The 27,615-nt window shown below is 41.6% G+C and overlaps 1 protein-coding gene across 3 annotated transcripts in view; it reads left to right on the top strand.

Moving 5' to 3' along the window:
- The first annotated feature begins 5,421 nt into the window (after positions 1 to 5,421).
- Positions 5,422 to 27,615, top strand: part of Mtus1 (microtubule associated scaffold protein 1) — a 145,073-nt gene continuing 122,879 nt past the window's right edge. Inside the window, exon 1 of one of the 3 annotated variants that reach the window (XM_028768162.1) lies at positions 5,422 to 5,494. The gene's annotated coding sequence lies outside the window, so the exon portion shown is untranslated. Of the gene's footprint in view, positions 5,495 to 5,720; positions 5,877 to 27,615 lie in introns of those variants that run through there. The other 2 variants (XR_003711482.1, XM_028768161.1) reach the window with 2 other exon arrangements.

Here is a 27,615-nt window from a genome sequence, read left to right as displayed (position 1 = left end):
GGTGATCACTGATCCAGCAATAGACCTTAGGGAGGTGCTTCTCAACGTGTGGGTTAAGATCCTTCTGAGAATTGAATGAATCTTTCACAGGGGCCACCTAAGACCATTGGAAAGCATATAAATTTATGTCATGATTCCTAACAGTAGAAAAATTATAGGTATGAAGTAGCAACAGAAATAATTTTATAGTTAGGGGTCGCCACAACATGAGAAATTGTGTTAAAGGGGTTACATCATTAGGAAGGCTGAGAACCATTGTCTTAAGGGTTTAAGGGCAAGTTGAAAAGTGACCCTTAGCTTTCTGAGGACTTACATTTGGGTGAAGGGAACGAGAGAAGATTACATGGTGATCAAATTTAGCACATTTAGGTGGACGGGAATAATCTTGAAGGTATGAGACTTCAACAGCATAGATTTTCTATTAATATTTGTCATAAAGCAGAAAGTACAGAGAAACTGAAAATAAAGCCTCTCTTTAAGGGAACAGTCTGCCCAGCTCTAGAGAAGCCTGAACAGGTTCCAGTGTGACACAGTTATGACTCATCATCAGGAGTGGGTTATACAGAGCTGTGTTTCCTTAGTCATGATGTTTTAAGCACTCAAAGTAAACATTTTCAAACTGTTTGCGGAACAAATTGGTAGTGCTATGTTTTTCTTAATTTCTTCCTAATATGACAAGACCCGCAGCAGAACTACAGAATAACTTGTTTGTGTGTGAACTAAAATAACTTTGGCATCATGTTAGAGGGAAATTTCCTTCTACAGGGTTTATAAATGTCAACCCATGGTTGGAGGACATGAAAGAGATTCTGAGATGGTCTCAGATTATTTTGATAAAAGGAAATGTATTCCCTCAGTGTTAATTTGGCTATAAGCCTGCAAAAACCTTTCCCTTGAGATATTTCATTTACAAACTGGCAGATTTTTACAGGAGAAGCCTGACTCTGATAGGCCCCAGTCTAGAACACGCAGAAGAGAATTCAGCCGAATTTGCAAGCCCTTACTTGTAACTCAGGACATTTCTTAGACTGGTCAGTTTATATACCAGACCATATAGCTTACCATCTTGAGACACAGAAATTAGACATTTCTCTAAGCCACTATTAGTATAATAGAATCTAAACATACTTGGAGGTTTTTCATTTGTTTGTTTCTTTGTTTGTTTTTTTCCAATTTCCACAACTAACGTTTCTTCAGGCCCTATGAAACGCCTGGCTGGTAAGTATGTGCAATGTTATAGAAAGCTACTGTTTACTTTTGAGGCAAGAGCATTTTGAGGATGCAATCATTTTACTCTGAGCATGTCGGAACTTCTGAAGTCTACGTGAAAGAGCTGCTGTCCCTATTCATATCTATCTATAGCCTGACTCTGATCTTCTTTCTAATGCTGTTCTTAGACTGGGATGAAATTAGCCTGGTTCCTGGCTGGGAAGCTATCTTTGTCCAAGTGTGCATGTTCTGGGGATCGAACTCAGGACCTAGGGCCTCATACTCTGTAGGTAAGTGCTCTACCACTGGGCCACAATATGTTGTCTGTTTTTTTTTTCCCCTGCCACATCCCATTCATTAATCTTTATCTGAAAAATGAAAGCCTATTTTTTTTCTTGTCCTTCAGGGCTGGACAGAGTTTTTCCTTCCTTAAGTAACATCTTTTGAAAATGGCAATTATAAACTGCTTGGGACACTTAGATACCTTAATTTGTTACTCAATATTCTATGTATTGTTTTTCCTGCTTTATGTTAAACATATGTATCCTTCCCAATGGGCAATTTTAAGAATTTGCTTTCTTTGTCTTCTAGAGATGTTCAACTCTCTGCTCAACGAGCTGATGGAAATAAGTTTAAGAAAATAAAAAGAAAAAAAAGGAGTGAACTGGAACAAAATAAAAAGGACTCCAAGGGATCCCTGTGCCAGTACTTCCTCACCACTCAGATCCACTTCTGGAGTTTTCCTCTGGAGAATTAACCCTGGGCTCCTCTCCCCCTTCTGATTTAATGTGGCCCAGGGAAAGCAGGCTCAAGCCTTACCCTAGAAGATGTCAATGCTAGGAAAAGGAATTTACGGGCAGTGGTGGCGCCTGCCTTTAATCCTAGCACTTGAGAGGCAGAGGTAGGCGGATTTCTGAGTTCGAGGCCAGCCTGGTCTACAGAGTGAGTTCCAGGATAGCCAGGGCTACACAGAGAAACCCTGTCTCGAAAAACCAAAAAAAAAAAAAAAAAAAAAAAAAAAAAAAAAAAAAAGGAATTTACAGGATCACAGGACATTTGCTTGACTTTTGAGAGTGGAAGTCTTTTATGTAAATGAACTAGAGAAGAAGCAAAGCTAAAAGCAACAATCGAACAGTTCTCCTTCCCCTTATTAGAGCAGTAGAAATGTGATCATTCATCTTGTTTATAAAAACACATAGTCATTCTTTACGGCAGATCTCAAGTGGGGAAGCATCTATTCTTGACTGTCTACTATTGTTGACATGGATCAAAATGCAAAATATGTGAAATTATATTAAGTAAAAACTTTCTCTTCAAAATTGACCCTTTAGTGTCTGGACTCCCCTTTCAAGATACAACCAGTTGTATCAGTTTCTGGAAGTTTATTTTGAGAGTTTATTTTGTAAGTGTATTTTTACATATTATTTTGTTTATAGGAATAAAATATATATACAATATAAGTATATGGATTTTCTCCGCTTAATAGAAATGGCAGCATGCTAGTAGATAATTATTTTGCATTTTAAAATATGTGCAAAATGTATTGTAGATCACTTAATAATAGTAAAAGATCTGTCTCATTCTTTTTTCAAGTCTTCATAAGATTTGTTTTATGCTTATGCCATAACTTTTCGTTAACAAACTCCTTATTAATGAGTTCTTCATTAATCAGTAAGTTGTTTTTCAATATGTTGTTATTAGACATAAGACTGAAATAAACAAGGCTTTATATACGTGCAAGTTCTCAAAGGGACTTTTAGTGAAAATAATCCGTGCATCTGTAACTCTGTTAAGATTTTTTGTTTGTTTGTTTTTTCGAGAAAGGGTTTCTCTGTGTAGCCCTGGCTGTCCTGGAACTCACTCTGTAGACCAGGCTGGCCTCGAACTCAGAGATCCACCTGCCTCTGCCTCCCAAGTGCTGGGATTAAAGGCGTGCGCCACCACCACCCGGCCTCTGTTAAGATTTTGAATTTTCCTCTATGTTGTTCACTATCACATTTATATCTGTATTCTGTCTGCCTGCCTCTCTTTACATATACTAACGCCCAGTGGCTATCACATGTTCTAGTCTTTGGTATTTTGCCAAGTGAAGCAGTGATTTTTTTTTTTTAAATATAGTCGTTAACTTTCATTTTTCTCCCAGAGGGAAAAAAAAACTATGCTAACTTTTCTTTAGGATGTAAGACCACAAAGTTATGCAGAGTTGTCTTCTCATCCTTAACCCTGGACTCTGTAGCAGGTCAGTATTAAAGTTCAGAGGTCAGAATATGGCTACATGCCCAGAACCAAGAGGAACAGAGAAGTTAATAGGCCTTATTTTTTGACTGTTTGCCTGGAGGGGAGTCTCTGAAGATGTCTCTAGATCACTTCTGATTATGTGAATGCAATTAGAAGCTAAGGTTCTGATTTTTACACCCACAAAAATATGACATTAACATCTGCACTGGGACTGCCTCCAAACTGTGAAGTATCTCCAATTGCTTCATAGTGGGTTTTTTTGTTTTTGTTTTTGTTTTTTTTTGGTTTGGTTTTTCGAGACAGGGTTTCTCTGTGTAGCCCTGGCTGTCCTGGAACTCACTCTGTAGACCAGGCTAGCCTCGAACTCTCGAACTTAGAAATCTGCCTGCCTCTGCCTCCCAAGTGCTGGGATTAAAGGCGTCCGCCACCACCGCCCGGCAAATCCACTTGTTTTTTTTTTTTTAATTTGTTTTCTTTTCTCAATTTATCTTACATAAATAAAAAGTAAAACTAACTCCATATTGATAGAACTAAGTCACACAATGGAATGAAGTGATAGTGGGAATTCCGGTATGTGTAGATTATATTGAGCCAAATCATCTGGGGCACACGTGGCTTATAAAGGCTTAAATAATATGTTTAACACAAGGAAGATTCTCCTTAGGGAGGAGGCATGTTGCTAATTAGCATAATTATCTCATGACTTGCCAGAAAAAACATCCGTGGTGGTTTTTTGTTTGTTTTATTTTGTTGGGCGCCTTTTGCACAAGGGAGAATTAGCCAATGGTTTTTCAATGCTGTATCACTTTAAAATCAGTCACATGATTTTTCCTAAGGTCAGACACAGATCATATTACAGCAGGTATTTCAAAGATAAGCAAGAGGTGTTATCTACTGGAATATGGAGGGGGAAAAAAAAGGGAGTTGGGCTTGCTCTGCTGGGGTTGTGCCTGCCTTGCCCTCCCTCACAGTGTGACCATGTGCAAGTCACTTGGCTTTTCTGAGCTTCGGTTTCCTCACTTGAATAATAGAGATAATAATCTAACCTATTTACAGCAGGGTCTACTTGTGAGCAAAGAATGGATCATTGTCCACGTGAAAGCACTCAAAGCTATAAACAGCAAAGCTATTAGTTCATCCAGCATTCATGGTATAGGAAACCCCTGAAATGCTTCTGCCTCCCCAACCCCCAACCCCTCCCCGCGCCCCAAGAAATGTACCGAAAATGCTTTTTCAGCAATCCCAGGCCGTGTAGTTTTATATATACATACAAACATGCATACATTAAACTTGAGCTCTGGTTGTCTGACATATTAAGGAATGTCTTTATCTGTCACAAGCAGACTATCAATCTTTAGGAAAACCTTATGTTTAAAATATGCTTAGTTGATGCTGAAATTTCCTTAGTTTGATTCAAGAACAAGGACTTTGGCTTTAAAGTGGTCAGACATAGCTTCTCTTTCTAGCTTATCCCACTACCCGCCCTTCTACCCTCCTACCCCTTCTCTATCTAAACTTCTAACAGCTGGAGTGCTGGTTCCTTTAATCTTTAATAGGTGCTCGCTAATAATCTGCTCGGAAGTCTGAAGACAATATAGAGCGCAGGTGGGACTCGTCGAGAGCAATCAGTGCCGCTTCCTTACAAACCCTTGAGCTGGTAAGTCTGCCTCTTTCCCACCTTCCAACCCCAAAGCACTCTGCCCTTCGCGGGACAGGGAAGTCAGGCTGCGAGGGGACCCAGGAGGAGCCAATCTTCCCTCTGGCTTAGCCTGTTCGACGGTCCTGGGGCCCCAAAGTTGGGCTCCGCAGAGCTTAGCTTTCCCACCGGGACGTGAATGGCTTGGGGTCGCGCAGGGCAGCCAGCCAGCAGCGCAGTCAGCAGCAGTGGCTTCGCGACACACGTGTCAACAGGTGCAGCGCGGTCCAGGACGTACGCCCGGGGCTTGTGGCTTGTTGACGTTTAGCCAGGGAGCTGGACGGAACAGGCGATCACAGTGGAGCTCCGCAGGAATCATCGTGCCTCAAGGAACCCCGGCCCGCCTCTCGGGTTAGTTCTTGAGGGCGCTGCCCCTTCGGTTCCCACTTAGCTTTTGTCTGGGCTCTAGGAGCCGCCGCGGGCCAGGGGCGAGGCCACCCAGCCCCGGATTCTCCGCCTTCGCTCCTCCCCCTGGAGGCCCGGGGCGGGGAGGCTGGGACGCCCGGGCTCCGGGTTCCCGGTTCCCGCCTGGCCGCCAGGGTGCTGGTGCGGGTTGGGGGTCAAGCTGCGAGCCCCAGGTACAGACGCCACCCAGGCGGGACCCGCTGAGGGTGCGGAACGCTGTGGCTCCCGGGAGGACGGGGTCCCCGGCTCTGCGGGCAAGTGCGGAGTGGATCCCATTCCGCCGCCCATCCCGGCCGCGGTGGGGACCTCCGGAGAACGAGGAGCTGGGGTGAGGCGACTGCAATGCACTCTCGGTGACCCAACTGGCTTTCCGGGGAGGGGGCGGGTGTCCTAGGGTTTCAAAGTTAGAGGAGTGGGGAGGCTGAGCTCACGTGGGGCCCGCGGGGCTCCTGCAGGACAGCGGGCTGCAGTGGCTGTCACCTTGAAAGTGACGGTGGATTTAACTGTAGATAAGGGAGAAGTGTCAAGTTTGCAACCTTGGTGGAAAGCCGCCCACCAAGCTCTGGACCCTAGCTCTGGACCTGGCAGCCTCAGGCTTCCGGCTGGGCGACTTGCCGGGGCCCATTCCCAGCTTGAGCAGGCAGAGCAGAATATATGGGAGAAAGAGAATTACTGCAGTTCCCCAGATCCTCATGCGGGCTTTACTCCCTGCAGCCTGCTTGCTCTTACAAACTCTATAGGAAAGTCCACGTTTAGGGTCGCCTTACTGATTACTCAGTAGTGGACTTAGCTAGAATTTGCGCGAAGTCTTTGCCCCCCCCCACCCCGAACTAGGGTTATCTGTTCACTTTTCACCTGTAAAAGTGACAAATTTCATTGTTTTTAAACATAGCTTGCATACTGACACCCACTCTGCAAAATACTACTTTTAAATTGTCTGTGTTCTACAAAAGGAAATCCAGTCTATTTTGTTTGTCTAAAACCAGAGTCTTAGGCAAAACAGGAGGAAAGAGAGCTTTCATGTTGTGCCAGGTGATTGGAGTTCAATCATGGTATCAAATCACAGCGCGGTGGGGGTGGGGCAAGTCCAGGGATCCCGAGACAACTTCTAGGAGGACAAAAAAGAGGTGGGGTCGTGCTACCCTGAACATATGACCCCCATAAGGAATGTTTTACAAATAGTTTATCAGTTTAAATACTACATCTCGGTCTCTCCTGCAATTCCTTTGGGGCAATCTGTACTCTGTTGTGTGGGTGTGTTTAAACTCTTTGTTTACAGATTCATTTCTCAAGAACTTTATCCATAAGAAAAGTTATGCAAGAAAAAAAACCTACTCCTATCCTGTTAAAAAATAGGCATAAAATTTAGTTTATTATACTTTTAAAAATGTAGGTTTTATCCATCTTCACCTGTACTCTCCCCCCCTGCCCCAGCCCCGTACACCCACTCCTTGTGCAAAGGATGGAGCCAAGAGTTTTGTATATACCAAACACCTGGACTATCATTGATGGCGGCCCCAACCCCTCACCTGTTCCTTTTAAAACTAGATTTATGTGGGAAAAAATGTGTTTGGAAGAGGTCTGTACTTTTTAATTAACCGTTAGGAATTCAAGGATAATGTTTGTAGTGTTTAACCAGGATTCTGAAATTCTGGATAAATTTCATGTAGAATTTTTGGAAACTAAACTTGAGTTACAAGAATTATGCCTTTAAGAAGCATGTCTCTTAGTAACCCTGAGAGCTCCGACTTCAACAGGAATGAATAGCTGATGTATACAGTTTGGTACATTCAGAAAAGTAAGAGTCAATCCCACCATCTATTTTTTTTTCTTTGTAAAATATGAAAATTCCCCCACTGTATAAAGCCTTCAAAATCTTAATTTAGAATTACAGATTATATTCTATAGATGTGGTGATTTACTTAACCTTGTTTTTCAAGCTGAACTTTTCTTTTGCAGTTACTATAATTAGATATGCTATTGCAACATTTATCTCTTTTAAAATTTTGTCTGGAAGGTAGCTTTCCTTAGGATAAAGTCCTTGGAAATCACAATGAGTGATGCAAAAGTTTCTTTCAAAAATATTGAACTTTGGTTTCCAAAACTATTTAGTCAAACTAAGCAGAGCAGAACTGGGCTCTTGTGTTATTTTTTTTTAACACAGGTAATTAAAGGAAGTATTATTGCCAGCTTTATAGGTGAACAGTGCAATCCTGGTATTTAAGTTTCCACTTCTTTGATTGCAAAAGTTACAAAGTACTCCACCTATGTTTCCAGTTTTTTTTTTTTTTTTTCATTTTGAGACAGGGTTTCTCTGTCTTTGAACTCTTCCTTTTTAACCAGACTGGCCTTGAACTCGGAGATCTGCTTGCCTCTGTCTCCCAAGTGCTGAGACTAAAGGCATGCGCTACTATGTAGGGATAGTTTTCAGTGCAGCATCACATTTTCCTCTTGGGATATTGGCATTTTTCTACTTATAAAAGCCTCTTTCAGGCTGTTGGCATGTATCTGTTCATATTGCAAATATTCTCCTCATTTGTATTTGCCCTATAAACACATTTCTAGATGTGTTGACTTCCAGAAGTATGCTTCAGTGTTGTCAAACATGTTGGTTTTTCCCCAAATGGATTTTTAGTAGTTCTGAATCATGTTTAAGAATCACATGTGGCTGTCACTTCTGGAATTCCGAGTTAGATCCTTTTTACATCTATGACTACGAGGTCTGTGTTCTGCAATAGCTGCTGTTGTGTAATTTTTTCTTTTGCACGTGTTAATGACAAATTGTCAAGAGTGGTGTATGTCATTAGGATGTTCTTAGAGCTGGAGAAATGGCACAGTCTGCTTCTGCCAGAAGATCTGGATTTAGTTTCCAGCACCCACACCAGGAAGCTCACAACTGCCTGTAACTCCAGCTTCCTGGGGGAACAAGTGTCCTTTTTGGGCCCTTTGTAAGCATCTGACTCAATCAGATCAGAACATTTAGAGAGACTGTACATGCATATTGGTTGACAATCTTCCGGGTTTTTTTTTGGGACCTGAAGAATCTTAAAATTATCTACTTAATCTTTAGGACATTTTCATATGTCTTTCTGTCCTGGAAGCCCTGCAATTACTCTTAAAACCTTGAGTTGAACACATCTATAGAATGTATCAGTAGGCTGATCATGTCTTGCTTTGTCCTACCCTAAAGCTGACAAAATGATCAAGACAATCTCTAGGTGTTTTCAGTGCTGTGAACCTATCAGATGATCCCACTTTTGTATCTTTTCAGTGGTAACAGTCAACATAGATCTGTGTGTGCTTCCTATTATTTTGGGGAAAGCCTTTTTAACTCCTTGACAGGCTGTGTAGTCTGTGAGCTTTTGAATTCATTGATGAGTATTGTAATGTGTTCTGTGCTACAAATAGAGTCAACAACTCAAAAACTCAGAGATGTCTTTGAAGAAACTTTTTAACTGGCAACAAATTGTTTGGAATTTATTTTATGTGTATGAATGTTTAGCTTGAATGTATATATGTGTACCACATGCATGTCTGATGTTCCTTCATGGAGATCAGAACAGGGTGTCACATCCCCTGGAATTGGAGTTACAGATGATTGTGAGCCAGCATGTCGTTATTGGGAGCTGAGCCAATGTCCTCTTAAAGAACCACTGTTAACCACTGAGTCTTCTCTTTAGCCCCTTAACTGGCATTTTTATGATATCCAAAGATACACATACACATACATTGTGTGTACAATCCAAAATCAAGTATCTGTAATAGCAACTGGCTTGGAAAGAGACAGCATTCTCCTCATTATCCCATAGTTGTGTAGCAATGGATCATGTATGTTTGGTCAGAACATGACCATAGCCAGGTCTCATGATGTATGCCTGCAGTTGTAGCACTGGGGAGGTAGATGCAGTAAGATCAAGACCAATGTTGCCTACAAAATAAGAAAGTATTCCTAGCTGGGGTTACACGGGTCTCTATCTCAAAAACTAAATTGTCAAAGTCTACAGATTTCACATATGATGATGGACCAGTCGAATGGAGTACTCAGAGAACATATCTTTAAAGGTTTCTCTGTAACAGCTCAAATGGTTAGAGTTTCAGATGACCAGCAAATGTGTATTCTTTGGACTTTCTTGTCTCTTGTCCAAGTGAATTTATTAATGCAGTTGAAATCTTATACTTAACCAAGAAACTTAGGTGCTATGCAATCAAAACAAAGTCTGAGAAAAAATTAAATCCCTGGCATTGAAAGTCTTTGGAATTTATGGCTCTGGAGATTATGAAGTCTATGTTTCTTATAATCCATTTGAAATTTTTGCTATAATTTTTTTTCCAGTTTTTGAGACAAGGTTTCTCTGTGTAGCCCTTGCTCTGTAGACCAGTCTGGACTCCATCTCACAGAGATACTTAAGACTCTGCCTCCAGAGTGTTGAGATCAAAGGTGTGTGCTACCACCCCCTGGCCCAGATTTTTAAAAAATATTCATTATTGTGCTTATATTCTTATTATGCTTTGACAGCATGCAGACTTTTGGTGTGGTCTCTATCCTTGGCTTAGAATGGTTTAGTATAATTAGGTATTGAATGTAACTTTCTTCCTCAAATTTGTTTCTAAGCCAAGTTTCATAAAAGATTGTCTTGATGGCAGTTACAGGCTTTGAAATGACTTCAGTGTTTCTTGAAATCAGCCTCCTTTTCTCGCGGGCATTTTCCCCATGATGACACAAAGATAAAGAAAAAAATGTGCATTTTGGAATGGTATATTTGGGGTTTTATCTTTACTTTGTAGAAAAATACAGCAACTTTTTTCCCCCCAATACAGCGAGCTAATTTGCTCTTGATTGAGTCTAAAGGTACTTTACCTAATAGCCTCCACACTCCAGAAGTATAAATGTACATATGAATCGTTAACACAACAAACTTTTTGTTTGTTAAGGCCAGTCAGTTTACCAGGGATTAACTTAGAAACAATTTTGGGGCTGGAGAGGTGGCTCAGTGGTGAAGAGCACTGACTGCTCTTCCAGGGGTCCTGAGTTCAATTCCCAGCAACCACATGGTGGCTCACAACCATCTGTAATGGGGTCTGATGCCCTCTTCTGGTTCGTGTGAAGAGAACAATGATGATTACATTAAATAAATAAATCTTAAAAAAAAAAAAGAAAAATGATTTTGTTTTGGGGTTTTGAAAGTAAATGTAATCTTAAAGTCATTTTAAGTTTCTCTAAAGATACCATTGCTTGCTTGAATGTGTCCTTGCTTGCTTAAATGTGCCAGTGTGTGTGTGTGTGTGTGTGTGTGTGTGTGTGTTTGTGTAGACTAACTGGAAAGGAGGAAGGAGTCTGTAGGGACATCTCTTGAGTTCTAGGCCACTGTATACTTTAGTGTGCTTTTAATACAGATTTGCACCGTGAAAAGAAATTGTGTTTTAAGCTTGATGCTGAACTCTTACCGACGTAATAGCCTGAGAGCAGATTGATCACAGTTACCCTGATCTACAGTGAAAGCATGTCAGGAAATTTTGTGTACTGTATTGGCCTTGAGAAAGGCATTTTTTTTCTCCCCTCGAGAGTATCTATATATACTTCGAATAGCAAGAAGTAGGAGGACTGACTAAGGGTAAAGAGACATTCTTTTGTAAATAACCATGAAGCTTATAAGTGTCTGCCAGTGATTGCTAAGTCCGGACTGGTGGGAGTTAGCTTATCTTCTATGCTTTTTGCACATTGCTAACTTGGTAATATTTAACTTGGGTGTTATTTACACGTACACCATTTGGAAGAAAAATCAACATTTCCCCCACTTTATTTCAGATAAGCAGTTTATAGAAGATGTTAAACAGTATTTGCTGTCAAATAAGGAGTTAATTTTTATTTTGTTCATCTAGTACAATAAAAACTGAGATTCTCTCTCTCTCTCTCTCTCTTTTTTTTTTTTTTTTTTTTGGTTTCTCTGTGTAGCCCTGGCTGTCCTGGAACTCACTCTGTAGACCAGGCTGGCCTTGAACTCAGAAATCCGCCTGCCTGTGTCTCCCAAGTGCTGGGATTAAAGATGTGCGCCACCACCGCCCGGCAGATTCTCATTATTTCTATCTTATGAATATGAATGTTTGCCTGAATTTGCACAGAGGCCAAAGGATGATGTCAGATCCCCAGAGACTGGAGTTACAGATGGTTTTAAGTTACCATATGGGTGCTGGGAATCAAACCCTGGTCCTTTGGAAGAACGGCTAGTGCTTTTAATTCTTGAGCCATTGCTCCAGTCCCTTGTAGATGTTTTTGATGATTGTTAATCATTAATGACATTGCATGGATACCTTATATCTATTTAAAACATAACTCAGCTAGCTTTGTGGAATAAAAATAGTAGGCAATATAGACCAAAGCAATCTAAGAGATGTCATTCAAACATAGACCCACCCCCTTCCCTGCCTCTCTGTCAAGCTGATTGAGTTGTATTTACTAGAATCCTAGTTAAACTTATCCTATATATGTCTTACCTTTTATTATGTAGTAGACTCCTACATTAACATCATCATATTCTTAAGCATGTTTCATAGTTGAAATTTGCTTCCCTACCGCCTCTAACTTAATCCTATAGATTTGAACTCGGGATTACAGAAGGTCCAGCTTGCTGTTGAGTTGCAAGGACTAGAGACTTGGGAAAAAAAATGGGTTAGAAAGGGCTGAGTCTCTCAGGTTCTCTTGACTATGAAAAGTGAATTTGCTTTTATTAGACCATGCCACCTACACATGTAGTTGTAATTATTCTTCCATGCTGTATTCTAGAGAAAAAGGTACGAAGAAAATCCCTACTGTTAAAATGTTGCATTTAGTTTTGACCGGTTTCAAACCCTATTTGGAACTCGCCCTGTAGCCAGAACATTGCAAAGTAGAGGGGCAGAGGTTCAGAAGGGATTTGGCTTCAGTTCTCAGAGGGTGTTAGTATGTATGTTGCTAGAAATACTCGAGTTCTCATAAATTGTTAACACGTAATTTATTATAGTCTCCACTATGTTGGAAACTATGTCTGTTGTCTTGACCAGGGTTTGGTAGGACATTTGGTATCTAAAGAATCCTTGCTGGGCTTAGTCATCCAGTTACTCAGGAGCCTGAGACTTGAGGATTATACATTCAAGGCCAGACTATGCAAGAGAGTGAGCCCCCCCCCACCTTGAAGTAAAAAGATAAAGGTGAGGTGGAGTTATTTATGGCTCAGTGGTAGAGCAGTTGCCTAGTAGGCTTGAGATCCTGGGTTCAATTCCAAGGTCCTGCCCCCTGAAAATAGTTCTTTATTTCTTTTATTTGTTTTTTTGAGACAAGAGTATCACTGTGTCAACTTGACTGGCCTGGAACTTGCTATGGAGACCAAGTTTGGCCTTGACCTCACAGAGAACCTCCTGATTTTGCCTGTCCCCTGCTGGGATTAAAGCCACATATCACCACTTGCTGCACACATAGTTCTTTAAAAAAATTTTTTTTTCCTTAGTGGGCCAGTACAATTTTCCTCGTTAGACATTTACAGGGCACTGTGGCTTCCCTTCCTTTCCCCAGTAGTGTTCTACATTATGTTTTGTAAGCGTTTTGACAATAGAGTTGAAACCTGGTGCTGGGTGCGTTTGTACTCTGTGGCTTCGGATGCAGCCTGGGATAATTTCTACTTGGCGTGGGAATTTGCGGGTGCTTTCCCCAGTTCCAGATGCTAGAAGCCTTTAAGTCAGATGCTTATTTCCTTGGCATTTTTCTCCACTTTCTTCATTTACTTCTCTGGCCCTCCTGACTCCTCCTTTCAGTGTTATTCACCAGGCAAAGAATGAAGGCAGCTCAGCCTGTCCCAGGGTTTTGGGAAAGGATACATGAGGAGAGTTGGAAGACGCAGAGATTCCTATTAAAAGTTCCTACATAGTTACGAGGAGTCACTCTTGGAACATCTGGCACACCCACGTGCAAATACTTTTACAGAATTAATTCCACCTGTGATAATTTATCGTCTCCATGTGCGCAGACAGTCACACGTTGGCCGTTTCTCTTGAATAGAGATTTGGGCTTTTTTTTTTTTTTTTTTCCTCTTTAGAGAGCTAGGTATTTACAACTTACAGAGGAATGCAGATGACTTTGCAGTCTGAGAATGCTCTCCCTCATATTACATTTAAGATTTGTGTGTCGTTTCTGCGACCCTATGGAGGATTCTGTACTTCATTAGGGTCTCTCATTATTGAACTTGATTTAAAACATTTTTGTAACTTTTCATGTTTAAGAAATATTTCCGTTGCTTTTTGGTGTTGCCCGATGAAGGTCATACTATAACTATGGGGTAGGGTTTACTGAGTTTTAAAATTCAGAATTTTTAAGTGAATATAAAGATCCAGCCAATGAGAAGGGAATGGAGTCAGGGAAGAACCTTATATTAATATTTTAAAAAGTATTAGGCTATTTTATATTAAAGAAGTGATTGTTAAAAATGCATTACGAGCCAGACATGGCGGTGCATGCCTTTAATCCCATCACTCAGAGCCAGAGCCTGGTGGATCTCTGTGAATTCGAGGCCAGCATGGCCTACAGAGAGAGTTTTAGGAGAGTGAAGGCTACACAGAGAAACCCTGTCTCAAGAAACCAAACCCAAAACCAAAAAGAAAGCAAGAAAGAACAAACTTCATTATGTTTTAAATCTCATAAAATTATAGTCTTTTTTTTCTTTCAGGGGTGGGGGAAGGGCTTGTTGTTGTTATGTTTGATTTTGGTTTTGTTTGTTTGTTTTTTGGAACTCTCTAGTCCAGGCTAGCCTTGAACTCAGAGACCCACTGGCCTCTGCCTCCCCAAATGCTGGGATAAAAGGTTTGTGCCACCACACCGAGTTTAACAGTGTAGATCTTTAATTGAGAGAAAATCATTTTTCACGTAGCCTTTGTTTTGGGGCAGGGTCTTGGGTGGTCGAGGCCAACCTCAAACTTCCCATGAGCTTATACTGTTTATCTCTGCCTCAGCTTTCCAATTTTTGGATTTACAAGTATCCCACCCCCTCCAGGTTTGACACAACTCTTTGTTTTTTTTGTTTTTGTTTTTTATCTGATGCAGCTTCTTAGCCACTCTTAAGTGGCAAATGTTGCCTTTCTTCTTGTTCTTTATGAATTAGCAATAATGAAACAAGTTATTTCAGCTGTTAGACGGGTTCTGCTCTCTTCGACATCAGCTATAAAACCTTGGAGAGACATATTTTGTTATAGAGTTGATACAATTGTTATGGGAACCAGAACACTTGGAGCAAGCACACGTAATAGGAAACTGGTCAGATAAAGCTGGGTCGTAGCTCCTAGCCTCTGTGTTACCAGGGTGATTTTAGTAAGTTATCTCTTTCCCTCTGTCCCCTAGTTGCCAGTCAGGATCTGAGGGATAGTACATGTCTTTTGGGGTTATGCCACTACAGTGCCAGATATTTAGAGCGTAATCAATAGGTGCTATTAAGCCTACCTTAGTCTGTCTTAAATCTGCTGACTCGTAGATGGATGTGTAGTTACCCTGACTAAGCTTTGGTGAAGGAGTTGCCAGGATCTGCTGGTGCATTTGTGGAAGTTAAACCCTAGGTACAAGAACCTAATACCTTTCTCCTTTTCTTGAAAATAATTGGTTTCCGTAGGAATATTTGACTTTATTTATTCTTGGACTCCAGTTTTATCACCTCTTGGTTTTCTTTTGAGTGTTAAACTTGGGGAGCTCCTGGTGGTTTCTTTTGTTTGAGCTGAAACTTTTCAACCAAAGCAGATACTTCCTTCTCTCATACAGTTTGTAAACCGTGTTGTTCATTTGCTACCTGCACATTCTAAAAGTACTTAAATTTGAGTCTTCACTTTGAACTCATGATATGCATTGACTTGAAAGTACTGAAGACCCATCATCTCATTTTTGTTTTGTTTTTTTGTTTTTTTGTTTGTTTGTTTGTTTTTTTGAGACAGGCCGTCATCTCATTTTTAACCTTTAACTTAGTCCAAAATGTTCATATTGAAGACTTTCAATTGCAAATGCCACTATTTGTATACACATATGCTAAAGTGAACGTTTTTTTGGGGACACATGCCTTGCTTCCATGTTCTTAGATAATACTTTGTGCCCAAAGCATGTTAAGAACATCATTTAGCTAGCACATCAGCCCCGTGTGTTGGACATAGCCAGTCATAAGAGCTATTTTATATATAAGGAAATTGGGGACCAGAGCTCTTTGGATAACTGTTTTGTCTTCCAGCAAGTTAAGATGGCATTTGCCCATTTGTCCTTCCTTCCAATGCAAGACTGCTATTCCCAGTAATAAATTACCGGTGCTAGCACTTTCGATATATTGGCATTTAGATGAGAGGTCAAAGTTATATGATTATGTGGATATGTGAAAGTTTAGACAGCCTAAGTTAACTTATTTTTTTAACTATTTTTCTATTCTTCACAGAATGTAAAACAGAATGTTCAGTATTTAAGCTATGTCCATTGGGCTATTTTTGTAGGGAGAGAGGTCTTCTGACAGTAGAAGGAAACATTATCAAAAATAGAGAAAATCTTCTCCCTACTAAGGGATCTATGGGGTCTTAAGAAGCAGGCCATCATTCACTACTTTAGACACCAGAAAAGAAAGGACCCAGTTTTAGAGGGCAACAATAGGGCAGATCCAGCAGCTTGTCACGCTGCCCTAGAAATTGGACCTCTTTTGTCCCTGACTTCCCTGGATCTGAGGGATCCTATACTATCTGACCATCATAAATATTCAAAAGATAATATAATCTGAGATAGAAGTTTGCTCATGCCATGATATTATGACAGATGGTAGAGAATAGCAGACTACAAACCCATTGTGCGAGAAGAAATGAGAATACACATACTTCAGAAGATCCACTGCTCTTCCCACATGGGTGTCCGGAGAATACAGGATTTGCTAATATCAGGATTAGAAGATGCCAACTCGAAGATAGCTGAGATTGTCAAGAACTGTAAAGCCTGCCAGCTAACTAATTCAGTGACTAATGAGAAGAACCCCAGTAATAGGTTCAGAGGCACAAAGCCCAGAGTCTACTGAGAGACAGACTTCATAAAGGTAAAACCAGAAAAATTTAGATATAAATATTTACTGATGTTTATAGATACCTTTTCAGGTTGGACTGAGGCTTTCCCCACCAAACATAAAACTACATCCATGGTGACAAAGATGCTCTTAGAGGACATACTGCCAAGGTATGGGTTTCCACAGATGACAGGACCAGAAAATGGACCAGTTTTTGTGCCCCAGATAAGTCCGAGACTAGCCAATATTCTAGAGATTGATTAGAAACTTTACTGTGCATATAGACCCCAGAGTTCAGGACAGGTAGAGAGAATAAACAAAATCCTAAAAGAGACCTTAACTAAATTGACCTAAGAGGCAGGCAATGACTGAGTTAACTCTCCTTTCCTTCACTCTCTACCAGGTATGAAACTCCCTTACCAGATGGGACTTACCCCCCCCCCGGTTTTTTTTTTTTTTGAGACAGGGTTTCTCTGTGTAGCCCTGGCTGTCCTGAAACTCACTCTGTAGACCAGGCTAGCCTCGAACTCTCGAACTCAGAAATCTGCCTGCCTCTGCCTCCCAAGTGCTGGGATTAAAGGCGTGCATCACCACCGCCCGGCCCCATTGTTCTTGACATACAGGCAGAGCTCAGTGCTGAGTTCAAAGATCACCAACTGCTAGACGATCTCAAAGGTGTCCCATGGGCTCATAAACATGTTTGGCCTAAACTTTGTATTCTCTATAAAAACAGGTTCTCCTCCAGCCAGGGGTCATTAGAGACTCATTAGAAAGGTCCTTCCCTTTCCAGTCCACCTGTCAGCTTACAATAGACATTCAGTTAGGTACTTGCCAGGATAGACCCCCCTCACCACTACCTTATTTACTTCCATTTCCTATAAAACCTTGTCCTGTTCACGGTTCGAGGCTGCTCCATCTTCCCTTCCTGCACTGCTATGTCAGGGTTAGGTTGGAGGAGAGCCCAAGCCGGAGCTTGTAATAAAGAGATTCTAATGCTATTACATCAGAAACTGTTCCTTGGTGGTCTTTGGGGGTTCGCGAATGCTTCTTGGCACAACACTGACAGTTGCAGCTCATAATAGTATATTGCATTCCTTTAAAAAAATTTTCCCTGGCACTCAGGAAGCACAGGCAGATAGATCTCTGTGCATTTGAGGCTAGCCTGGTCTACATAGTGAGTTCCAGGTCAGCTTGAGCTACATAGTGAGACCCTGTCTTGAAACAAAACAAAACAACAAATTTACCTGCTTCCCTCTTTTCTGTCTCCTGCAGTGCTTGGGAGAAGGCTCTGCAATGTAGTCTAGGGTGCTCTGGAGCTCGGTGATCCTTCTGTCTCAGCCTTGTGTGTGTTGGACAATAGATTCCGCTTCTATAAGATTTTGTAGTTTTCAGATTGCTTTTTCAAAAAGACATATTTCAGTTCCAGAAGAATGATAATCTGAATCACTTAATTTTCTCCCATTTTGCAGATTAGTCTTGGATGTTAACTAAAGGCTAATAGGTAGACTTTCCTGAACTATTGTTTTTTTTCTACAAAGCCCCTGAATCCTTTTATTTTTGAGCTGTGCAGAGACAGGGGACGATTGTGACAAGGAGGTAATCCTAGGTGAAAATTTAACTAGGAGGTGAGGCCTTGTGCCAGCGAGACAAGGCAAGTCAAACGTCCCACTAGCCTCAGGCATGTCTTCTGGCCATAAAGATGATCATGTCTTTTCAAATGCCCGCTAAGGAATGTACAGTGTTGGGAGTTTCAAACTTTGGCTGCACCATGAGTTAGCCGTGTGCCTACGTTGCCCTTCTGTTCAAGATGTTTTATGGCCAATGGAAAGTCTGACAGGTAATCATTTTCAAGAAAAGGGTACAGGAAGTTGATGTTTAATAAAGGTTGGGATGTATAAGGTGAGGTGCTGGCTTGCATAACTACACATACATAAATGACATTTTTCAATTGGTCTTGGCATGGTTTAGACGGAAAATTATTTCCTTTTAGCCAAGTGGAGTTTGAAAAGCCTTGACAACTGCCCTAACCTCCTGACTGAGAAGTTATTCACAGTCATTTAGCGCTATCAGGAAGAGATTTTAGTTTAGCCTTAAGCCCTGCTGGCCCTCCTCTCATGGGCCTTAATGAGCCTTTAGGTAATTTCTTTAATGAAGTGAATATCACTGACAAAAAGCAAGCAGTTTTTACAGGAGTCATTTCCGAGCCCAACTGTGTAGACTTTGACCATACATGATAAGCACTGGGTACGATCGGCTCGGTTTTAATTATTTACTTTGGTAGGTACAGTCCTGTCTGTATTGGCTCAGTATTCTTTTGGAACTTGATGTGTTTTGAACACTGCAGGTGTTTTCTGATTTTCATTGAAAACGTCCTGCTTTGATGAAATTGTGAAGGTTGTTTATAAGATACTATGGCCCAAAGAATAAGAACTCAAACTTGATGTATTTTTACCAGAGTATTTGGGTGTTTCACATGTATAGTTGCTCAATAGGTTGTTGCAGAATGTTGTTGACTTAGATTCCCAGAAGTCTATTGGCTGGTGTTTCTGGTTTGCTTTGGTTCAGGTTCTGGCTACACGGAAGGGTCAAGTTAGAAATATTCAGGCTGGATCAGTAAAACTTAGAATTTTGAGTAAGTAGAACAGTGGCAGTTCTTCAAGTGTGTCACATGGGTAGGAAGGAAGAGCTGAAAAGTAGATTACAGATAATGAGAACTAAGAGAAAAAAAGAAATTTGTTGGCCCCAACATGAAGTAGTTGGTATGTTCAAGAAAAATAACACTGACGCTTATTGATTGAATGCACTTTGAAAAAAAACTAAGATAAAATCAAATCCCAGGAGATAAAATGGGCGTGGCGGGCGTGGCAGTGTACACCTGCAATCTTATCACTCCAGAGGCTGAGGCAGAAAGATCTGACTTTGATTTCAGGTCCAGCCTTGACTACCTAGCGAGACCCTATCTCTCAGTTTTGTTAAATACATACTTGTGTAACCAATGCAGCAATCAGGACTTAAAATATCTCCTTTACTCTGGAAAGGTTTGCTGGCCAGAGAAACAAATTGTCAGCCTCTGGTCCTCAGAAATGTGCGGTTAGTAAGTTTGTCATACAAGGTTGTTAAAGTTACAGCAGTAGCCAACAGTGGTCAGGAGGTTTCCAAACACTTCTTTTAGCTCCAGAACAGTGCTGAGGTGGGTTGATTCTGTTTCATAGGTAAGGAAACTGAGGCCAAGAGCAGTTTGGCTTCTGAGCATAGTGCAGTCACACAGTTTGGTAGCGTCATGAGTAGCAACAGCTGCCCGCATGTCCAGGTAGCTTTGGGGTCAGTGGCCATGTACATAGATTCACCAAATGTTAGATGAGGTTAAGGTAAGAGGAGTGTGGAAAGAGATAATTACTTTTAAGGTGGGCATAGTGGTTAATTCCCATAGTCTATTCAGGAAGCTCAGATAGGAGGATGACTTGAGCCCAGGATTACTTCAAAGCCATCCTAGACAGTAAGAAGACCCCTTTAAAAAGCTTCACACATTTGAACTGAGTTTACTGTCTGTGGCTTCCATGTATGTATTACCTCTGTCCTTCTGGGTTAACATTTCTTAGATGGGAGGAAGAATGAGGACAGCGACTGTCACGTGGTTTGTCTAAGGGACCATCAGCACGAGAATGCTTTCCTGACTCGAGGGCTGCCCGTGGATGTCATGAGCTCTGTGGAAGAGGTAGCTGCTGCTGTCCCCATCCCTGCCCCACACGCTACTGCCTTTGGGCTGATGAGTGGATTGACAACGTGTCAGTCCCTTGGTGTGCTGGACACTGTGTTTACGCAACAACGATTTCACGGTGCTTCTGACATTCAAAAGCTTCCCATCCTTTTTCAGTCCCATTCCACAACACTTGTGAGCTGAAGTAGGAGAGAATCTTTTTTTTAATGTTTTTATTTTGTTTATGAAAAAAATATGTCTTGACACAAAACAGTGTATATGAGGTGGGTGACTCCCTAAGGGATCCCAAAATTGGTGTTGCTGAGTTCTGGGCCTGCATGGACTTATTTTGCACATGTCCCACTAAATTCCCAAAGGCAGGCCTCGTTGTATGGTCCACTCTGTGTGTTTCTAGAGGGTGGGAGATTGCCACCATGGCCCTCTATTACCTTTTTACTTGAGCTCAGAGGTTCCAAAGGCAGATCTATGAGCCAAGGGTATTTGGCAGCCAAGTGTTTTTCAGGATGACTGACTGCATTCACCCACATGCTAAGGTTTTCTTAAGTCAGTGTTTATAGATCCCAAGCTAAATGAATTCTTTGTATCTGCAGTTGGGCACTCCATTTTGTGCCAGGATGTCCATCATAATGTGGCAGTGGTTGAGTTTGGTTTGACATGTTCTCCATGGTGATATTCCTGTGTTGCCTCTCCTGTGTCCAGGAGGGACCAGTTCATGAGTACAAGAGATGAGAAAGGCTGCGAAGGACTCATTGGGCTTCTGCATCCTTAGGGAGCTGGCTACCCTGCCACTGTCCTCTCCACCTGCACAGCCAAGACATCCTCTGAGGCAGCTGGGTGCTGGTCACTTCCAGGCTTCCAGTTTCTGTAATTTTTTCCTTGTACTCTCTTGCTTTTCTTACTGAAATGATGTTTTGCTCCTTGAAAGTGTCTCACTCACCACTGTGTCTCCAGTCCTGGCCAAACAGCACATAGAAAAGTCAAGATTTTTTTTTTTTTTGATGGAACGAAAGCTTCAGTATGGAAAAGCCCCTCTGTTCCAGGGATGAGGAGACAGGCAGAACTGGCGTGTAAAGGAACTGCATGAGTCCAGAAACCATTAGTCCTTCCAGGGCTGTCCTGAGTGCTATTGTGTAGCTTCCTGATTGGAGGCTCTCTAGTGTGATAAAGTGACATTTCTCTTTTGGAAATCCCTTTTATCAAGAGAATAGTTCTAGAGAAATAGGTTTGGATTTCGAAGATACAATATTTATATGGTGATGGGGAATGAAGCTGGGTGTGTTGGGCCACACATGTAATCCCAGCACTTAGGCTGGGCCAGGAGGATAACACGTTAAGATCCAGACCAGTGTGGGCTGTATACTAGAAGTAAACAAGTGGAAAAGGGTTTTACTGTCAACAAACCCACATGACTCTCCCCACCAGCTCTCCTCTTGACACCTAAGCTAGTATCCTAAAGGAGGAAAGTTAGTTTACTTCTGATATAAAATCTTTTTACAGGATTAGAATCATTCTGAGAAAGCCATGTGTGGATTATTTATTTAAAAGGGGAGGGATGACCCAGGTGGTGGTGGTCCACACCTTTGATCCCAGCACTCAGGAGGCAGAGTCAGGGATCTCTGAGTTTGAAGCTAGCATGGTCTACATGGTGAGTTCCAGGATAGCCAGTGATACATGGATAATCACTGTCTTAATGGCAAAAGGGAGGTGCTGGTGGTTAGGCACGTGAGGATTAAAATATTAGATAGCTGGTGGCTTAGTGTGTGTGTAGCTCATTTTTATCCTATTCTTTAGAGAAGGTCCTTGCTGCCTGCCTCATCTGTCTTTGAATTCTGAGCTGACTTCTCATGTCTCTTGGTCCCATAGTTGTGTGAGACTAGGGGTGATGTGGCCCTGGCCTTGGTGGTTTCAGAATTTCATGGCCACAACCGAGATTGCCTTTCAGCATCCGGCTGAGTTGTTTCTGTTAAGGATTTACTTATTGCCAAGAGTAGTTGTTGAGTTTTATGTTTTGATTGACTTCCACTTGTCAAGTGGCATTAAAGGCTGTCTGTCACATAACTAAGAGCTAAACTCGGACCATTTAATGGTGCTAAAGACTTTGAGTTAAACCCTCAGAAATATGTGTCAAGCCAATAAAATCCACTCACAAATTGTTCTCACATCCCCACAGCATACCCACTGAATACGTTTGCTTTATAAATTATTCTATCCTCTATCCCTCCATGTCTCTCAAGGCCTAATTCTAAGATAGCAGTCTCTTTCCTTCTTCCTGCTCCCATTTAAGAGATGCAAAAAGTAGCCACTACTGAGGCAGTGAGAAGGGAGTGGACTTGGCTGGACGTTTTGCTTCCTGAGGGCCATGATTCCTTTGTTCTTCTAGAATACTCACAGAGTTAGCGGTCTGAAGGAAACCTCAGCCATCAGAGGCAATGGAGCACACCAGACAAGGGAGAGTAGAGGTGTGCTGATGTCCGTGCCAGACTCCCAGAAGCAAATGCTAAATCCCAGGGCCAGTAATGGCGCTGAGCACATGTTTTGATACTATAGACTTGTGGGTTCAGAAATGTTAACACGGTTCTTCACAAAACCCAGATGAGGAATAAAGAGGTCATCTTTATATCAGACTGTGCTTGGAGGAAAGATGCATGGTGAGATAATAACCCTCTCCATATATTTGGATATATTGCCCAAGAAATTATAGTTACTTTAGTCCTCAGGCTGGAGGGATGGCTTGGCCGTTAAGAGCCCCGCTTGTTGTTGAGGACTGGGTTCAATTCCCAACACCCCCACGGAGGTTCACAGCTGTGTATAACTCTAATCCAGGGTTTCTAGTCAAGGCCACTAGGCACATGCATGGTACATATACACACATGTAGGCTAAACACCTATATATATAAAAAAGAAAAAAAAAGTGAAAAACAAAGATTTAGTTGTAGTTTGAGGGTAGCAGGTTTCCTTTTTTGGTGTGTTGTTTTGGGGTTGGTGTAATCCAGGCCAGCCTGGGATTCAGCTTTGCTTCAGCATCCCACGTGCTAGAAGTTGCAAGTGTATGTCCTGGGTCTGATACTCTTTCACTTGTTCTCCTGAATCTTGTTATGGTTGTTGTCTGTAGAGGTATGGCAGCAGGCTTAGTTCTCTAGAAGGTCTTTTCTAAATAAAAATGATAAAAGTATGTGGTTTTAAATAATGTAGTGGTTAAATAATAACTTACCGTATCATCTTGATATGTTCTTCTTTTTTGAAGGATTTTCTTTGAACTTTTTTTTTTTTCAATATCCCTTTCCAAGGCTATGTCAACATTGATAATAGACATGTCTCAAAACAACAGTATCCATGGGCAGTGGTGGTGCACGCCTTTAATCCCAGCACTTGGGAGGCAGAGGCAGGTGGATTTCTGAGTTCGAGGCCAGCCTGGTCTACAGAGTGAGTTCCAGGACAGCCAGGGCTACACAGAGAAACCCTGTCTCAGACAAAAAAAAAAAAAAAAAAAAAAAAAAAAAAAAAACAAACAAACAAAAAGTATCACATCAATGAAGTCAAAACTTCCTGGCATATACGTATGGAATCTCTATCCAAGAGCAATGACTCTTTGATCTGTGTTTGATGAAATTCTAGGCACTGTTTGCACATTTGAAATGGAGGCCCAGCCTCAGGTCTGGCTGGCTGAGGGCAGAGGGAGGTTAGATATGGCTGTCGTCCAAGTTGGCTGACCTCAGAGTGTTCTCCCCTGGAGCCTGTAGGAGATTCTTGTGTTAGCCGGGGGTTTCTCTCAGTAGACTGCCTCAGAATGATCTAAGGGGGCAGCTCAGGAGTCAGAGGAGCCACTGGGCTAAAAATAACCCTTGCTTACAACAAACGTCTGCCTGGCACAGATCCACCTGCTGCCACAGAGCAGTTGCACTGGGAAAGGAAGCAAGCATGGACTGGCGTGCAGGGGGCGGAGCCTCGACATTCCCTTTCCGGTTTGTGAAGGAGCAGTGAAAGTTTGAATGGTCTACTTTGAAAAGAACTTAGAAATAGTAAATATTTAGGTAGTTTTATGGTAGTAGGCTTAAACTGAGATATAGTTCTAAATGATTCTTATCTACATGAAATTCTTTTGTATTTCAAGTTAATCCCAGTATAAGTCTGAGGACTTGAAACACTAACTTGTCTTGTTTTCTTACATTGCCTGGGAATACAGTGAAGCATTGTTTGAGCCGTACAGACAATTGGATGTTAAGACAAAGGTCCACCCATGTGCTGGTGATGGAAGATTCTGAGGAGATTATTGAACATTGTTTCTTAGAAGTCTTTGGGTGCTGTGTGGTACACATTTTCTTTCTTTTTTTTTTTTTAAGATTTATTTATTTATTATATATGAATACATTGTAGCTGTCTTCAGACACACCAGAAGAGGGCATCAGATCTCATTACAGATGGTTGTGAGCCACCATGTGGTTGGTGGGATTTGAACTCAGGACCTCTGGAAGTGCTGTCAGTGCTCTTAACCACTGAGCCATCTCTCCAGCCCAACATTTTCTTTTGAACACATATGAGTTTCAGAACAAATTAAACAGGACTGTCTCCCGGCTGTTAAAAGTAACTGAAAGTCTGATTAGGTGAGAAAGGGGAAGATTTAGCAATGGATGGTTGTTGATGAGGAATTCTGCCATGGACGTCAGGCTCCCTGTGTGGGCAGTGGGAGCTCACTTGAGGATGACCCAGTAGTGCCTAGCCTTTGGCAGTATTTTTCACCTGTAGTACAAAGGTTAATTATTGTTTGTGTTAGTCAACTTTTCATCACTATAACGAAATGCTTTGGGCAGTAAATCTAGTTTTGGCTCATAGTTTTGAAGTTTCCAGCCCAAGAACAGGTGACCCCTTATTTTTTGCCTCTGGCTCGCATGGGGGTACATCCATAGGTTGTGGCAGTAGCTTGTAGCAGGGCAAATAGAGCTCAAGCCGGGAAGTACAGAGAAATGAGATGGGATCCCATAATCCCTTTAGAGACATGTTCCTATAACAGAAGCTTTCCCCCTAGGTCCCAACTCTGGAAGGGGCACAGCTCCTCCCAATAGTGTTCTCTGGGGACTAAGTTTTTGATATGTGGGGCAGTGGGGTGGAGGACACTCATCCAAACCACGTTTTAAATCAACTGGTTCCTTTTTATTGTGAGTGTGATGGGAGGCCATGAGTAAGCTTAAAAGGCATTGCAGTCAAAAGGATCCATTGAGTTATGTGGTGGAGGGCGTATTTTGTAAAGAAGACAAGGAGATAAAAGCTTGACAACTCTGTCTAGGAGACAGACAGTGGTGGTTTGTGCCAGAGGACGTGAGAAATAGTTACAACTAGAATATATGTTTTTAAAGTTTTTCTTTGGGGATGTATTTTGATTGCTTTGGGGTAAAAAGAAGAGAGGTGATTTAATGCTGCCTCCTGTGGTTTTGGCCTTGCCTACCTGGGTCACCTGATCTACCTTAGCGCACTTGAGAAGACACTTGGCTGGGGTCCAGAGGCAAAGGACTCATTTAGTTTGAGGTGACTGTTAAATGCAAACTTACATGTTAAGTCACAGTATTCAGGAGTTCTAAGGGAGGGTCAGGGCTCCAGATATGTGTATGGGACTCCTTACAGAACAAGCATATTTAAAATAAGATGTAAGGGGAGGGAGAGAGGAAGATGAAGGGATGACGCCTGCCATATTGCCAACACCTGAAGATACAGTTTGAGAAGAGTCTCTGGCAGTTATTTGCCAAAGACAAATGTCTGTATTTAGGAGAGAGACAGTAGCAAACCTGAGGCCAGGTGAAGGAGATGTCTTGAGCTTGGTCTCCATAGTGTAAAGGGAGCTTAGCCAGATATGGTAACCGTTTGAGGGGTATCTGAGTATGTTCCTTTAGAACCTTGGACAAACATAGAAAAGTCATGGTCAATTCAGCCAAAGTAAGCAGTACAGTAAATCTTTGAAAAGGAGCAGAACATGGGATTTAGTTATGTTTAGGCACTCTTATGTTAGGAAACTAAATATAATCATTGTTTTGACTATTCGCAGTGTATGCAGGCACTACAAATTGTTTAGTACCTAGGAGCCGAAACTTCTTCGAATTCTTAGGTTGGTTATAATACAGTTAAGGATCTCAATTCACAAGGACTCCTCCTTAGACTGCCTCATGCCCCAGGCAATGGCTTTTCTTTGTTTGTCAACTTGCAGTATCTGGAATTCAACTTAAAAAAACTCAACCTTCTGGGCACACCCATGGGATTTTTAGCTATTCAGTCATTTGAGGCATGAAGACCCACCTTTAGTCCATTTCTCTAGAGGTAGTAAGGAGGAAGCCCCACCTTTAGTCTGGGCCCCACCTTCTTGTGGCAGCCTATGTAAAGGACATGAAGAGGATGTGGTTCTTTGTTGCCCTCCTGATGGCTACCAAGTTTATTTCTTCACTGATATTAGAGCCCACTTCTTCAGGATTCCAAAACACACTGAAGACCAGCTGAGATACCTAATCTTGGAGACTGAGGAGTTACTTGACTCTTGACTTTCCACCCAGAGACAACCATTGCTGGAATAGTTGGAACATAACCTGTAAGTCAGTCTAATAAATCCTGTGTGTGTGTTCTACTAGTTCTATTTCTCTAGAGAACCCTGGCTAATGTACAGCACTGTTCCAGAGTATTTAACTATAGCCTCAGATAAGCATCATGTAGGTGGTGACTGTTGACCTATACATTTGGAAACCTTGATTTGCTGTCGGTTTCTCAGGTCTAAGGTAAGTATATGGCTTGCAGGGTGGCCTTCCCTGTCTTTCACATCTGTGCTGTGGTCAGGGCACATGCTTTCCTGCTATAACCATAATCTATGCAGTGGGAATTATTTCTGTCCATCTTTTTCCCTTATTCTGATTTCTGATGGAATGTTTGCCCAAAGATTGGTGCTTAATATATTTCATAAGAAAATATCATGCAGTATTAGAAAGAAAATCTCTTAGGGGTACCCAAGAAGTCTTGGTTTGGGTTCGAACTAAGCTCAATGTCATCTTTAAGTCTTATTTATTGATACGTAATTGACATGCAGCAAAATTTGCACCCCTTCAGGATACATTATTATTCTTGGAGTTCATTTTTCTACTTTTCTTTTTTCTCCCTTCGTTCCTTTCCTCCCCTCTTTCCTTTGTTCTTACCTTTCAATGTGGTCTTTGTCTTAGTTAGGGTTTTACTGCTGTAAACAGATACCATGACCAGGGCAACTCTATGTTTTAATTGCTGCGAATGATGCTTTTGTAAACATGGGTATCTGTATCTCTGCAAATCTCTACTTTGGATGTTGGAATGGC

Source organism: Grammomys surdaster, unplaced genomic scaffold, assembly GCF_004785775.1.
Source record: "Grammomys surdaster isolate TR1022 unplaced genomic scaffold, NIH_TR_1.0 185, whole genome shotgun sequence".
Lineage (NCBI taxonomy): Eukaryota > Metazoa > Chordata > Mammalia > Rodentia > Muridae > Grammomys > Grammomys surdaster.
This window is presented reverse-complemented; position numbering and strand designations above follow the sequence as displayed.